The sequence below is a fragment of the Xenopus laevis genome, chromosome 4L (assembly GCF_017654675.1).
Source record: "Xenopus laevis strain J_2021 chromosome 4L, Xenopus_laevis_v10.1, whole genome shotgun sequence".
NCBI classification, from domain to species: domain Eukaryota; kingdom Metazoa; phylum Chordata; class Amphibia; order Anura; family Pipidae; genus Xenopus; species Xenopus laevis.
In genome coordinates, this window is record NC_054377.1 from 88,754,062 (window position 1) to 88,767,105 (window position 13,044).

At 39.9% G+C, this 13,044-nt stretch overlaps 1 protein-coding gene across 2 annotated transcripts in view; it reads right to left on the bottom strand.

Annotated features, from left to right (window-relative positions):
* The window catches only part of mob3c.L (MOB kinase activator 3C L homeolog), a 39,353-nt gene extending 27,937 nt beyond the window's left edge, over window positions 1–11,416 (bottom strand). The window contains exon 1 of one of the 2 annotated variants that reach the window (XM_018258385.2): window positions 11,165–11,416. The gene's annotated coding sequence lies outside the window, so the exon portion shown is untranslated. Of the gene's footprint in view, window positions 1–11,122 lie in introns of both variants that reach the window. The other variant, XM_041590450.1, reaches the window with a different exon arrangement.
* Window positions 11,417–13,044: the final 1,628 nt, after the last annotated feature.

Genomic DNA, 13,044 nt, shown 5'->3' on the forward strand with positions numbered 1-13,044 from the left:
GCTAACAAACCCCCAGAATAAATACCAGGTTTATGTTCCACAGGCAGAGCAGAGCACACACATGGAGCATAGGATGGAAAAAGTATGGTAAACATGGTATGGTAAAGGGAGCATAGGGTGGGCAGAATAAGGCACACAAGGAGCATATGGCAGGCAGAGTATGGCATGCCCAGGGAGCATAAGGGAGGCAGAGTATGGTACACACAGGGAGCAAAGAGCAGACAGAGTATGGCACACACAGGGAGCATAGGACAGGCAGAGTATGGCAGACAGAGTATTGCACACACAGGGAGCATTGGGTGGGCAGAGTATGGAACACACACAGGGAGCATAGGGCAGGCAGAGTACAGCACACACAGGGAGCATAGGGCAGACAGAGTATGGCACACCCAGGGAGCATAGGGGAGCAGAGTATGGCACACACAAGGAGCATAGGACAGGCAAAGTATGGCAGACAGAGTATGGCACACACAGGCAGAGTACTCCGGCAAAGTATGGCACACACATGGAGCATAAGCAGACAGAGTATGGCACACACAGGGGGCATAGGGATGAAGAACAGAGCAGGAGACAGGGAAACCTATCAGGACCACTATAAGATGCTTTACATACAGTGACATAGTGCTGGTGTGAACAGGTAAACAATATGGGAAGTTTCAGTCTGGGTCTGAGTGTGAACAGTACAGGTCTTTAGGGTGTGAACAATAGAGGTGTCACAGGTGCGTACAATTCAGGGGGGATTATAGGTGTGAACAATACAGGGGATTGCAGTTTAAGAAATGCAGGGGCCAGTTAATCTCAGTACTGATACCTTTTAAATCTTACACATGGTAAACTGACACAGCAGGCAGACTTTCATGTGGGGGCCACACAAAGGGGGTTGTGGGCTGCCAGTTGGACAGGCCTGAACTAATGTATCAAAAAAAAGCTCACTATAGGGGTGAGAGACAGGTGATGGATAGCTATCTGAGAAGTCTGAGGATCTGACAATGAGTTACCTGGGGTTAGGTACATGGAGGGTCCCTATGAGCAGGGGAACATGAGGGTATAGATATTGGGCTAGCGTGTGCTGTAGTAAAACCACTGAATATCGTTGGTGGATGCCGCCACATGAAAAGTCTAGCGTAGATTGCACCTGTAGGATCAGTACTACCTAGTAAGTGAGGCACAGTTGAGTAAAGCAGGTGGGCACAGCTGGAAAGGAGACTTATGGACATGAAACATGCTTTAAGGAGTAGTTAAAAAATTAACAATAGATGGAGGGCACACCAATTAGCAAAATGTTAGGTTGCACCAGGACCGAAACTAGAGGTAAGCAGAAGAGGCACATGCCTAGGGTGCAAAGCTTGGGAGGGCACGTACCTCATATGCAGCCTACCCCTCATCCGGCAAGTGTTTCCCCAGTGAAAACGGGCAAGTGGGTGTGCTCTGAAGTCAACGCGGTAGCACTCGGATGCCCTCGGTAGTGCACAGTAGCACTCAGTTGCGCACGCCTTCTGTTCGCATGCACACGGTTGCACACACCCTCAGCTGGGGGCAAAGTTGCTGGCCAGGTTGCTTGGGGCGCCTAGCCCAGCCTGGCCCGGCACTGGGTTGAACAAACTACGAGGTGCAGAAACCAGTAGTTACCCACACATTGAGTAACTAAATACAGTACAATCTATGCAATTGGTTTGCACACTCCAAAAAATAATTTAAAAGGCAAGAGTGGTATATGAAAAATGCGTTTTACTGTTATGCAAAATTGACATAAAAAACACTACAGTGTTAAATCAACAAGCACAACGTGCATACATCATGTAATTGAACATATTTATAAATACCACGCAATATCATTATTTTGCAAAAAGAGAAACAGCAAGAATACCCCTACCGAGAAAATGAGAATAACTCCAACGTTTCGGCACTGTGGTCTTTGTCAAGGAGTAGTTAACCTTTATAATATATCTTAGTATGATAAAGAATGTGGTATTATCTCACAATTTGCTGATCTTCATTTTTTATGTGTTGATGTCAAATTATTAAGCTTTCAGCAGTTTAACATTTCAGCAGCTATCTGGTTTCTATAGTCTAATTTAACCTAGCAGCCAGGGAGTGGTTTAAATGAGTGATTGACATACGAATAGGAGAGAGCCTAAGTAGAAAGATTCATAATACAACATAACAAAAACAAGTGAATTCACAGAGAAATGTTTTTTTTGCTATCGGGGGGCAAAAAGATATTTAATAAAAATGTTATGGCAATCACATTCAACATCCATGTTTGGCCAGTGTGACCATCTGACAGTAATCTGTATGTTGTGAACCAGACTAGCATTTTCAAATCTGGAAGTTAAGATAAACGTTATACACCCTTGGAATAAATAATCTACAAAATTTAAATCAAACATATTTAAGTGCTTATTCCAAAGTGACTCTCCTATATGAATATTTAAATAGTTTAAAGCTCTGTCATCATTAGAATTATAAGAAGTGCCATATGCCTGGCTGTTATCGTATAGGGGAGGCCTCTCCTCTTCTGTTTCCAAAGGTACTTGAGGTGTTCCTTGCTCTACAGCAGTACTGTCCAAAGGTTAGATGACATGTTTGGGGTTGCTGGATTCAATTATCACATAAATCAGTCTGTGGACCCAAAGTCCAACCAATGTCCCAGAGGTTGACATATGGCCATGCTCCCCACCCGTTCCTGGTCACCAAGGCTTTACCTTTAAAAAAAATATAGCTTCTTGGATTTATGGCTTGTGGCCATCACACTCACCAATAGGGAGCTACAACATTTACAAATCTAATCGGCATGAAATGTTTCTTTCTGTTCCCGTACATCAAAAATATTGTTGACTTGGATCTAATGTGGCACAATAATTACAAGCACGGGAACAATTATGTGGGATTTTCAGATAAGAGATCTTTCCATATTTTCAATCTCCATAAGTCTGTTAAAAAATAATTTAAACATTAAGGGGCAGATTTATTAAGGTTCGAGTTGTGTTTTCCATGAAAGATTCAAGTTTTCGAGATATTTTTCAAGATTTATTATACTGCAAAGCTGGAAATAGCTCGAATCCGAATATACACCATCTAAAACATGTCAAGGTCATGTAGAAGTCAATGGTAGAGGTCTCTTGAACCATTTGAAGATGTTCATGCCTTCATGATGTCAGAGTTTTTTTCATATGGTTTCGTTTAGAAAATTAGATAATTTTGAGCGATTTAATTTTTTTTGCGGAAAACTCCTAAATGTGCCCAGTAGGATTGAACATGAATTCCTGCATCTATATTACAGTCAAGTGCAAGGTAATGCTTTATTAACTGGTTTATTATTATCTTCGACAAGCATAAAGGGTATCCTATTGAACCAACACAACAGTCCACTGTACAAAAATATCAACACAACTAAAATACTTTAAAACTATAGAGCAAAAAGTCCCAATCCACCTTTCTCTGCTCTATATGCAACAACACACAGCAAAGGGATAGACATGTAGTGCCTATAACAAGTCTTCATCATCATGTAATGAAATTCCAGCCATTCAAGTTAATCACCGCATCAATACTGACTTGCTGGGCACAGCAGATATAGAAACAAGAGCTGAATAGGAGCTGCTGCTCTGCAACAAAGTGATTGGATTTGATTTATACTTAGAAAACATTTCACAGCAGCCAAAGCAATACTTTCTTCATAAATATGGATCAGTCTCTTTGCCCTCAAATTGCTGCAGTTTTCTTATAAATATATCCCAGCCATTTATGGAGGCATGGTCATTAAAGTACTGTTAGATTGCCTTATACATTTTACATGTTATTTAACGGATTTTACTTTTTTGACTCTAACATTGAGCATAAGATTATTAGTCAGCACCAATCAATGGATGTGGCTGGAGGGGAAAATATATACTTACATAATGCTAATACAGGAAAATATTAAGTAAAAATATAAGAACATGAAATATATACACTTGCCAAACTAGAAGCACTTGGTTTCCTTTATATGCTTTAATCCTCAATACCAATGTGATTTAGCATTGTTCAGTTTTTGCTTTGCAAATTCGCATTGTTCACACCTCTGGTATACTGTATCTATGCATATTGGGCACCAAACTGTTCAGTAGACCCTTGGCGTTCATATTTTTGGTGGTTTATCATTATATGTAAGAAATTGGGTGAGACAAATGCAGCAAATGGCAATAGTTTATATAAATCTATCATTTCTATTTTCAGAAATGTCATAAAAACTACTGCCTTTAGCATAGTTTGGTAGTTTGGAGTAAAAATACATAATTACCCATTTTGGTTTCGTCAGAAAGTGTTCTTTCCAAAAATATTTTTGGTTTTGGGAGGTCTTTGTACTGTTAGGGGGTCTTGAGGCACATAATACACAGGGGGCTTTATTCACAGAAGGCAAATTGGCAGCCGAGAATATTCATATGCACTATTTTCATTTGGGGTCCGTCCGTACATGCCAGCTGCTTATGTATATATATATATATATATATATATATATATATATATATGCATATTGGACATCAAACTGTTCAGTAGACCCTTGGCACTTTAGGGTGGTTTACCATTGTACATAAGAAATTGTGTGAGATAAATGCAGCAAATTACAAAATTTTTAGGTGATTTTCATAAATGTCATAAAAAAACACTGCATTTAGTGTAGCTTTGTAGTACATGTATAGGATCCCTTATCCGGAAACCCAATATCCAGAGAGCTCCGAATTATGGAATGGCTGTCTCCCATAGACTCCATTTTATCCAAATAATCCAAATTTTTAAAAATGATTTCCTTTTTCTCTGTAGTAATAAAACAGTAGCTTGTACTTGATCCCAACGAAGATATAATTAATCCTTATTGGAAGCAAAACCAGCCTATTGGGTTTATTTAATGTTTAAATGAATTTCTAGTAGACTTAAGGCAGGAAGACCCAAATTACAGAAACATCCAATATCTGGAAAACCCCAGGTCCCAAGCATTCTGGATAACAGGTCCCATACCTATATGACATTTTCACCCATTTTGGATTTGTCAGAATGTGTACTTTCTGTGTACAAAACTATATGGTTTTCAGGGGTCACCTGTACCTATGTACAGTGGACATCAAACTGTTTATCGGACCCCTGGCATTCATGTTCAAGATGTTTTATCTAGGTAACTAATGCTATATGGGAAATAAGATGCTTCAGTGGAAGCTTTGAGGTGATTTTCGGAAATGTCACCAAAATCACCAACTTTAGTTCTTTGGAGTTTTCTGAAGAGAATGCACTTTATTATAGCTTATATATACTTTAATATAGCTTTATCCCTCATAAAATGCTGTAAATGTGTTCATTTTGCAGAACCTGAAATGATACATCATATGAAGGGTGTCTTCATCTTGGGGCCCCCACATGCCACATACAGTACATTGGGCATCAAACTGTTCAGTGGACCCTGGCATTCATATTGTAAGGACTTACATGGTGCGGCGGGGACGCCCGGCGCGCCATAAGCGGGGACGCCCGCCACACCTGCCGATCCTTCCCTCACGCTGGCGCTGGACTCTTAGGGCGCGTGCGCCTCTGCAGTTCTTAAAGGCACAGGCGCGCTGGCGTGATGATGCCAGCGTGCAATTGGCGCGAAATTTAAAAGTACAAATTGCCTATTTTGATTACTGGACCTTGCCCGTGATAGGAGTTTGTTCCTGGTGCTATCTGAGCTTTTGCTATTCTGTTTTGAACCTGTTTGATTCCTGTTGTGATCCCCTGCCTGGCTTTTGACTATTCTGACCTCTGGATCCTGACCCTTGGTCTGACTACTCTATCGCCTAACATCTTGTACCGCGACCTTCGTCTAAAGAATCTAGCTAACAGTCGTGCCCCTCTGCCTATCCAGAACCTCTAGCCTTGCACCTCTCGTTTAAGTCCTGGTGGCATCCAAGTAGCTGAGGGCTCCTCCCGAGGCCAAAGTCGTTCACACTACAGGTGAAGCACGAGCTGAGACCAGGTGCTTGGCATTTGTTCTGGTGTTGGGTGCCGACCGTGACACATATTTAGTGATTTTCAGAAATCTTAATATTTTTGCCGAATTTAGGAAAGCTTTTCAGCTTAGTACTTTGGAGCAAACAGACATGTTTTCACCAATTTTGGATTGGTTTGTTTTGACCTTTTTGATGTTCTAAATGTGTTGATTTTGCAGTATCTGGAATTACAGAACTGATAACTCATATGGGGTATCTTTATTTTGGGGCCCCTACATGCCACATACTTAGGTAAACCAATACACACTGGACATCAAACTCTTCAGTGGACCCCTGGTGTTCATATTTAGGGAGATTTATCTTGGTACCTAATAGTATGTGGGAGAGAAGATGCTGCAAATTTGTCATCGAAATATGTTACCCAATTTAGATTCGGTAGATTTGTGTACTTTCCAAAAATATATGGTCTTCTGGGGTGAAAGTACTTTTCTGTACATTTGCTGCTCATAAAATTCTGTAAATGTGTTGATTAATTATGTTTATGATATATGTGTTTGTAATATGATAAACATAAACTTTGTCATTTTTAGGCACTAAGTTTAGCGCAAATAACATGCGCAAAGATGCTTGCGAAAAATTAGCGACCATGTTTGCCTACATTTTGACTGATTAAAGACCTCAACAACTTAATCGCAAAATTTGCAAACAAATAGGGGCAGATTCACTAAGGGTCAAATTTCGAAGTAAAAAATACTTCGAAATTCGACCCTCGAATTGAAATCCTTCGACTTCGAATATCGAAGTCGAAGGATTTAGCGCTAAACGTTCGTTCGATCGATCGAACGATTTTTCGCTTGATCGAACGATTAAATCCTTCGAATCGAACGATTCGAAGGGTTTTAATCCAACGATCGAAGGAAAATCATGCGCTGATAAGGCGCTTACTTACCAATGATTACTGAAGCACTGAAGACGGCACCCGTGAGCTCTGCTGCTTTGATTCTTCAACGAGGGGTTATTACAGGCTTAGGGGCATTTACAGGTGTTAACACCTGTTGTGTGGGGGAGCAGGGAGGGGGCACTATGTAGGGTAGGGGTTTTTATTAGTTGGGGGGTTGAATTCTCCTTTAACGCTAAACCTTTGTTTAGTTAAATGCGCAATGTAATATTCGCCAGCGACTGATTTTACATTGCGAGCAGTGCTAAATATTTGCAAAGACACCATTTTAAATAACGCTTGCAACTTTAATTACATTCCCCCTTAAGAAGCCTATATCTTTTTCTAGAAGTAGACTAACCCCAAAATTCTAGCATATTTTGTTAGCTTAGGCTATCCTGAAAAAAACGATTTATTGTTCTCCTGGGTAAACTAAAAGACCCCCCTAGGAAAGGCCCCTAAAATAAAAGCACAAAATGTTCAAAAATGGTCTGGCAATATTAGTGTCAAATCAGCCAAATTGTCTGGCAGTGAAAGGAAAGTGAAAGGGTTTTTGTGGTAACATGGGTGAGGTTTAAAAAGAGGGAGTGCTCAAAATTGGCTTCCATTATCGGCCCTCCACCACATAGGCTAAAAAAAATTCTGGCCCTCGGTACCCAGGGCCCTGAGGGTGCCCGGAGGCCAGCGTCCTCCTACGCCCCCCCCCCCAAAAGATAGCGTGCATGTGCATCCTGTCAGCTTGATTCTGGAGCACTCGTGCCCAGGCCTTTGCAGCCTCGCCGCAAATCCGGGCCTGGCCATACTACAGAAGTTGGACTGTATATAAGTTAGACTTTGGCCAACAGTGTGCCAAGCCTCATGTTTGGAGACCAGTTCTTAATTTACTGCTGCTTTAGCAATTGCTTTGATCCATTACAATAGGTGGGCAATTATTGGTTGTTATATGATAAGATCTATGTTGGGGGATTCTAGGCGTTCCAGTACAGCAAAATCTGAAAAAACATATATTATCTCAGATTCAACATTAAATCCATCAAATTGGGCTACATCTCTGAAAGGCTTTGTATATTCTCCTATAATTTTCATATGAGCATAATCAATTACAAGGGTGCAATCTTCTTTCTTCCACAGGTTGAAGTAAACTTTACACAAGGAACAGAACTGTCTCTTATGGAGGCAACTTCAAGGGGTTATTCACCTTTGAATTACCGTTTAGTATGTAGAGAGTGAAATTCTGAGACAACATGCAATAGGTTTTCATTTTTATTATTTGTAGTTTTTGTTATTTATCTTTTTATTCTGGGGCTCTTCGGTTTGCTTTAGCAATCTGATTGCGAGGGTTCAAATGACCCTAGCAACCATGTACTGACTGGAATATGACTAGAACAGGGCCTGAATAGATAGATAAGTAATAAAAAGTAGCAATAATAATAATAATTGTGTAACCTTACAGAACATTTGTTTTTTGAGGGGGGTCAATGACTTCCATTTAAAAGCTGAAAAGTCAGAAGAAAAAGGCAAATAATTCTACAAACTAATCCTTACTACAAAAAGGATTGAAAAGTTGAAAAAGTTGCTTAGAATTAGCGATTCTATAAAACTAAAAGTTAAATATGTGAACCACCCCTTTAAGCCTTGCCAGAATGATGGGAGGGATGATAACCTCTGGGATAGGGGCTTCTTAGGGGCGTTTTGCAAAATGAAAGATTGCAGCCTTTGATAACAGACAATACTGACATATCTATTTTAAGAACATGTTGATATCACTTTAAGGAAAACATTCCAATTTACAGCCAAATAATATCATGGAAAAAAGCACTTCACTTTCAAAAATGCTAGGGATGCACCAAGTCCATAAAGTTGAACCATCATTTACATATTTCATTTTAAGCAAAATCCCAAATAATAATAAATACATGCATCCCCCTGAGTCTCGCATGTGGTTTCATTTCATGAAAATGCATTTTGGCAGCAGGGAAACTGGAAAGGAAATAGTTAGTGGCAGATGTCCTCTCTTGCAGGCTTAACGGAACCCGGGAGAAATCATTGTACTTTATGAAATACTTGATACTGTAGACCTGACCAGTTATATGCCACGTGATACAATAAAAACACAGCATGGAAATGAGCACTTGACCTTTTAACAAATCAAGGAAACAAGTAAAGTCTACAAGCATTATAATATTACTGATGAACTTAGAGACAAGGAACAGGAAAGCTTTCACAACCATTTGATGTCATAGGGCAGACCATGAAGGTACATAAGGTACTGTGAGAATGCAAGTTTTTTAAATATTTGCCATCTTATGACTTTTTTTCCAGCTTTCAAATAGGGGTCACTGACCCCATCTTAAAACAAATGCTCTGTAAAGCTATAAATGAATTAATACAGTTATGTTTTATTACTTCTCTATCTTTCCGGGTCCTCTCTCTATTCATAGTATAATCTGTTATTTAATTCAATGCATGGTTGCTAGGGTAACTTGGACCCTAGCAACCAAATTGCTGAAATTGCAAGCTGGAGAGCCGCTGAATAAAAAGCTAAATAACGCAAGAACCAGAAGTAATAAAAAATGAAAATCAATTGTAATTTGTCTCAGAATATCACTAAAAGTTAATTTAAAGATGAACAACCCCTTTAACCCAAACTAGGGTAATAAACTTATGTTGTTTATATAAAGCTGTCACTCACAATGATATACATCTGCTTAAAGTGATACATCACTTTTAAATTAACTTTTAACATAATGTAGACAATACCAGCTTAAATTTAAATTGCAAACTGAAAAAAGCAGAAGAGGAAGGCAAATAATTCAAAAACTATACAAATAGACATTATTTGAAAATGTGCTAAGAATAGGACATGCTATAATTAAGTTAAAGGAACAGTAACACCAAAAAATGTAAGTTTATTAAAGTAAGTAAAATATAATGTACTGTTACAATGCTCTGGTACAACCACCGGGTTTGCTTTAGAAACACTACTATAGTTTATATAAACAAGCTGCTGTGTAGCCGTGAGGGCAGCCATTCAAAGCTCAGGATACACAGCGAATACAAGATACAAGATGCACTCTATTGAATGCCATTCTATTAAAGAGCTTATTCTATTAAAGAGCTTATCTGTTATCTGCTAAGTAGCCTGTGCCTTTTCTCCTTTTTTAGCTTGAATGGCTGTCTATATAATAGACTATTTAAGTAAAATGTAGTAGTCTTTCTAAAGCAAACACATACCTTTTACCAATGCATAGCAACAGTATATTATATTTGAATTACTTTTTTAAACGCTTCTAATTTTTGGTGTTACTGATCCTTTAACTAAAGATGACTGGAAAACAGCAAATCCAATCACAACCACAGCTCCAAAACTTATCCCAGGTATATTATATATATCCCAGGTATACTTTAAGATTCTCTCAAAAATGTATCCCTCTTTCTTGCTTTCTCTCTATTTCTTTTCTAATTTTTTTTCTTCCCTTTTTTTGTTATAAATATTATTATAAATGTTATTATTATAAATGGTTTTAAACCATTTATACCATGGTTTTCCTGAATCTTTAAAAATAAATGGATAGAAGATGCCGCAGCCATGATTGCACTAATGAGGGAACCGCACTCAAAAACTCTCTTTGAAACAGCACCCTCCGTTGGAGACATTGATACCCTTTGAAATTCTGGTGAGACTTCTATCCGGGTCCCTAACCTACTCCCACAGCCCATGCGGTAAACATGGCAGCCAAGTGCCTGGCATCTCTGGTATGTCATTCATTTCCCTTTTCTTAAACACAGTTTCCCCAGAGGCCGGGCACCCAGAAATATCCTGACATCTCACCAGAAATATCTCGAAATCTCACCAATAATATGACACCTGGGACCTGTTTTACACTTTATGGCCTGAGCGAGTGCTGGGTGCCTAGGACTATCTTTCGATATCTATACTATTGCTATTTTCTATGGTGAAACTGAAATATAAGAGCTGCCAGCAGAGAAAGTATATTGCAAAGTTCTGTGCAACAACAATAATACATACAATATATTCCTGGCTGGCTGAATTGAGATGTGAGCAGGTACAGCAGCAGCAGGTACACAAGCTTCTGACTTAGCCTGGCACTTCAGATCACTTCCTTGCCTCCCAACAGTAACTTAGACACTAATGCCAAACACGCTTATACCTCAGCAGAGTGGTAACTAAATATTGTGAGCTGACTGAGCCGGTGCTTTCTACCTTTATTTAACTCCTGCCGCTCCGGGCCACATGAGTACGCACCTTGGGAACTGTGTCTTTGGCCAGAAATCATGCGTTGCTTATTCAGCTGCTGCCACAGCCAACTCTGCCCCCGAGTCGTGCACTCACTGTCCTGCAGGCACTTCCGAGTGTGTGGAATTGGTGGAACCAACTGGATCCCAAGTTTAGGGAGAGGGGTTATTCTTGCATGCAGTGTAAAAGCATGACGGTACAGTGTGCTGTGAGCTTTGGGAAGTTTGCATGAAACAAACTGCCTTTTTTTCCTGTCAATGATGTCACATCCTGATTTTGCCTAGAAGTATATACAGCTGTTCGTGTCAGAACTTGCAGGCAGCCAGCTCCCACTGTACTCCCATCTCTCTGCGTGTTTGTACTCACTGAATAGCTGAACACACAAAAATATACATCTATTGCCCCACACCATATAAAATGTAATTTTGTTGGGGTTTTTCTCTGCCTCTATATTTATTCTGAATTTCTAGTTGCCAGGGTCAGCGACTTCTAACACACCACAGGAATAGATTGGGTCCACTGACACCCTAACAAGTCACTGGGGTAACTGGGATCTTAGCACTGGCTTAACTATAGAGGAAGCAAACCCCGAGGGTGGCGGCAGGGTTGCGGCCTGTTCGGCTTCAACCTGAACAGTTCCGTTTTTATAAGGACTGTTCAGTTTTCAACTTTCTGTTCGGTTTTCAGCCTTACGAAACCCGAACAATAACCTGCCCAGTATATGAAAACCAATTAAATACCAAGATACTCACCTTGACATGGCTTCGTTATTATCAAGTGCAGTTAATTTCTTGTTATTACAGACACAGAAATGAGCAAATCAATCAAAAAATAAGAAATATTTTTTTCTAAATGAGCACTGCTGTATTTCAAAGCTTTCTGCATAACAGATTTCTGTATAATAGATCCCACACCTGTATTTTAAAGGATTTGTCTTACTCGTCGGGCAGAATAGATAGAGGTAGGTTTTCCAGCTGTGTGGGATTCAATTGGACATCTCAGTTTGTCAGGGCTACCCGTTCGACACTTTTTGTCGCATTTAAAACATTGTGAGAACTGGACAGAAATCCAGCCAGTTGCATATAAATGATGCAGTAACCCTGACCCAGCATCAGAACTCCACAAAATCATTGTGCCTGCCTCTGATGTCATCATGCTCACCCCAACATCACTGCTCCACCCCCAATGCTATCTTCCCTGCCCCCCCTTTGTTTGAGTTTAGCCATTGGCAAAGGTTGCAATCCTAGGGGTCAGAACGCAGGGTTTGTTCCCTATACAGCATTGAAATCCCCCTCCCTGCCACTTTCTTTTCCTTTTAATAGATGCGCCTTAGCAAGCGGCGGGGGGGTGTTTGCAGGAGTCCCTATGCGCGCTGGCCCTACAAATATTTTGCTGGCAGGGGGGGCAGGTATGCTGTTGTTACGCCCCTAGATCTTAGCAACCATATAATGGTTTTGTTCCCAGGGGGAAACTGTGGCGGATTAAAATTGATAAACAAATGTCTTTTTATCAACTTAAATCAACTTAGGGGCACATTTACTGTGGGTCGAATATCGAGGGTTAATTAACTCTCGATATTCGACCATCGAAGTTAAATCCTTCGACTTCGAATATCGAAGTCAAAGGATTTACCGCAATTCGTCCGATTGAACGATCGAAGGAAAAATCGTTTGATCGAAAAATTAAATCCTTTTTTTTTAAAGAGACAGTACTTCGACTATCGAATGGTCGAATAGTCTAACGATTTTTAGTTCGAATCGTTCGATTCGAATTCGAAGTTGAAGTTGAAGGTAGTAGCCAATTCGATGGTCGAAGCAGCCAAAAAAATAAATAGAAATTCGAAGTATTTTTTATTCTAATCCTTCACTCGAGCTTAGTAAATGTGACCC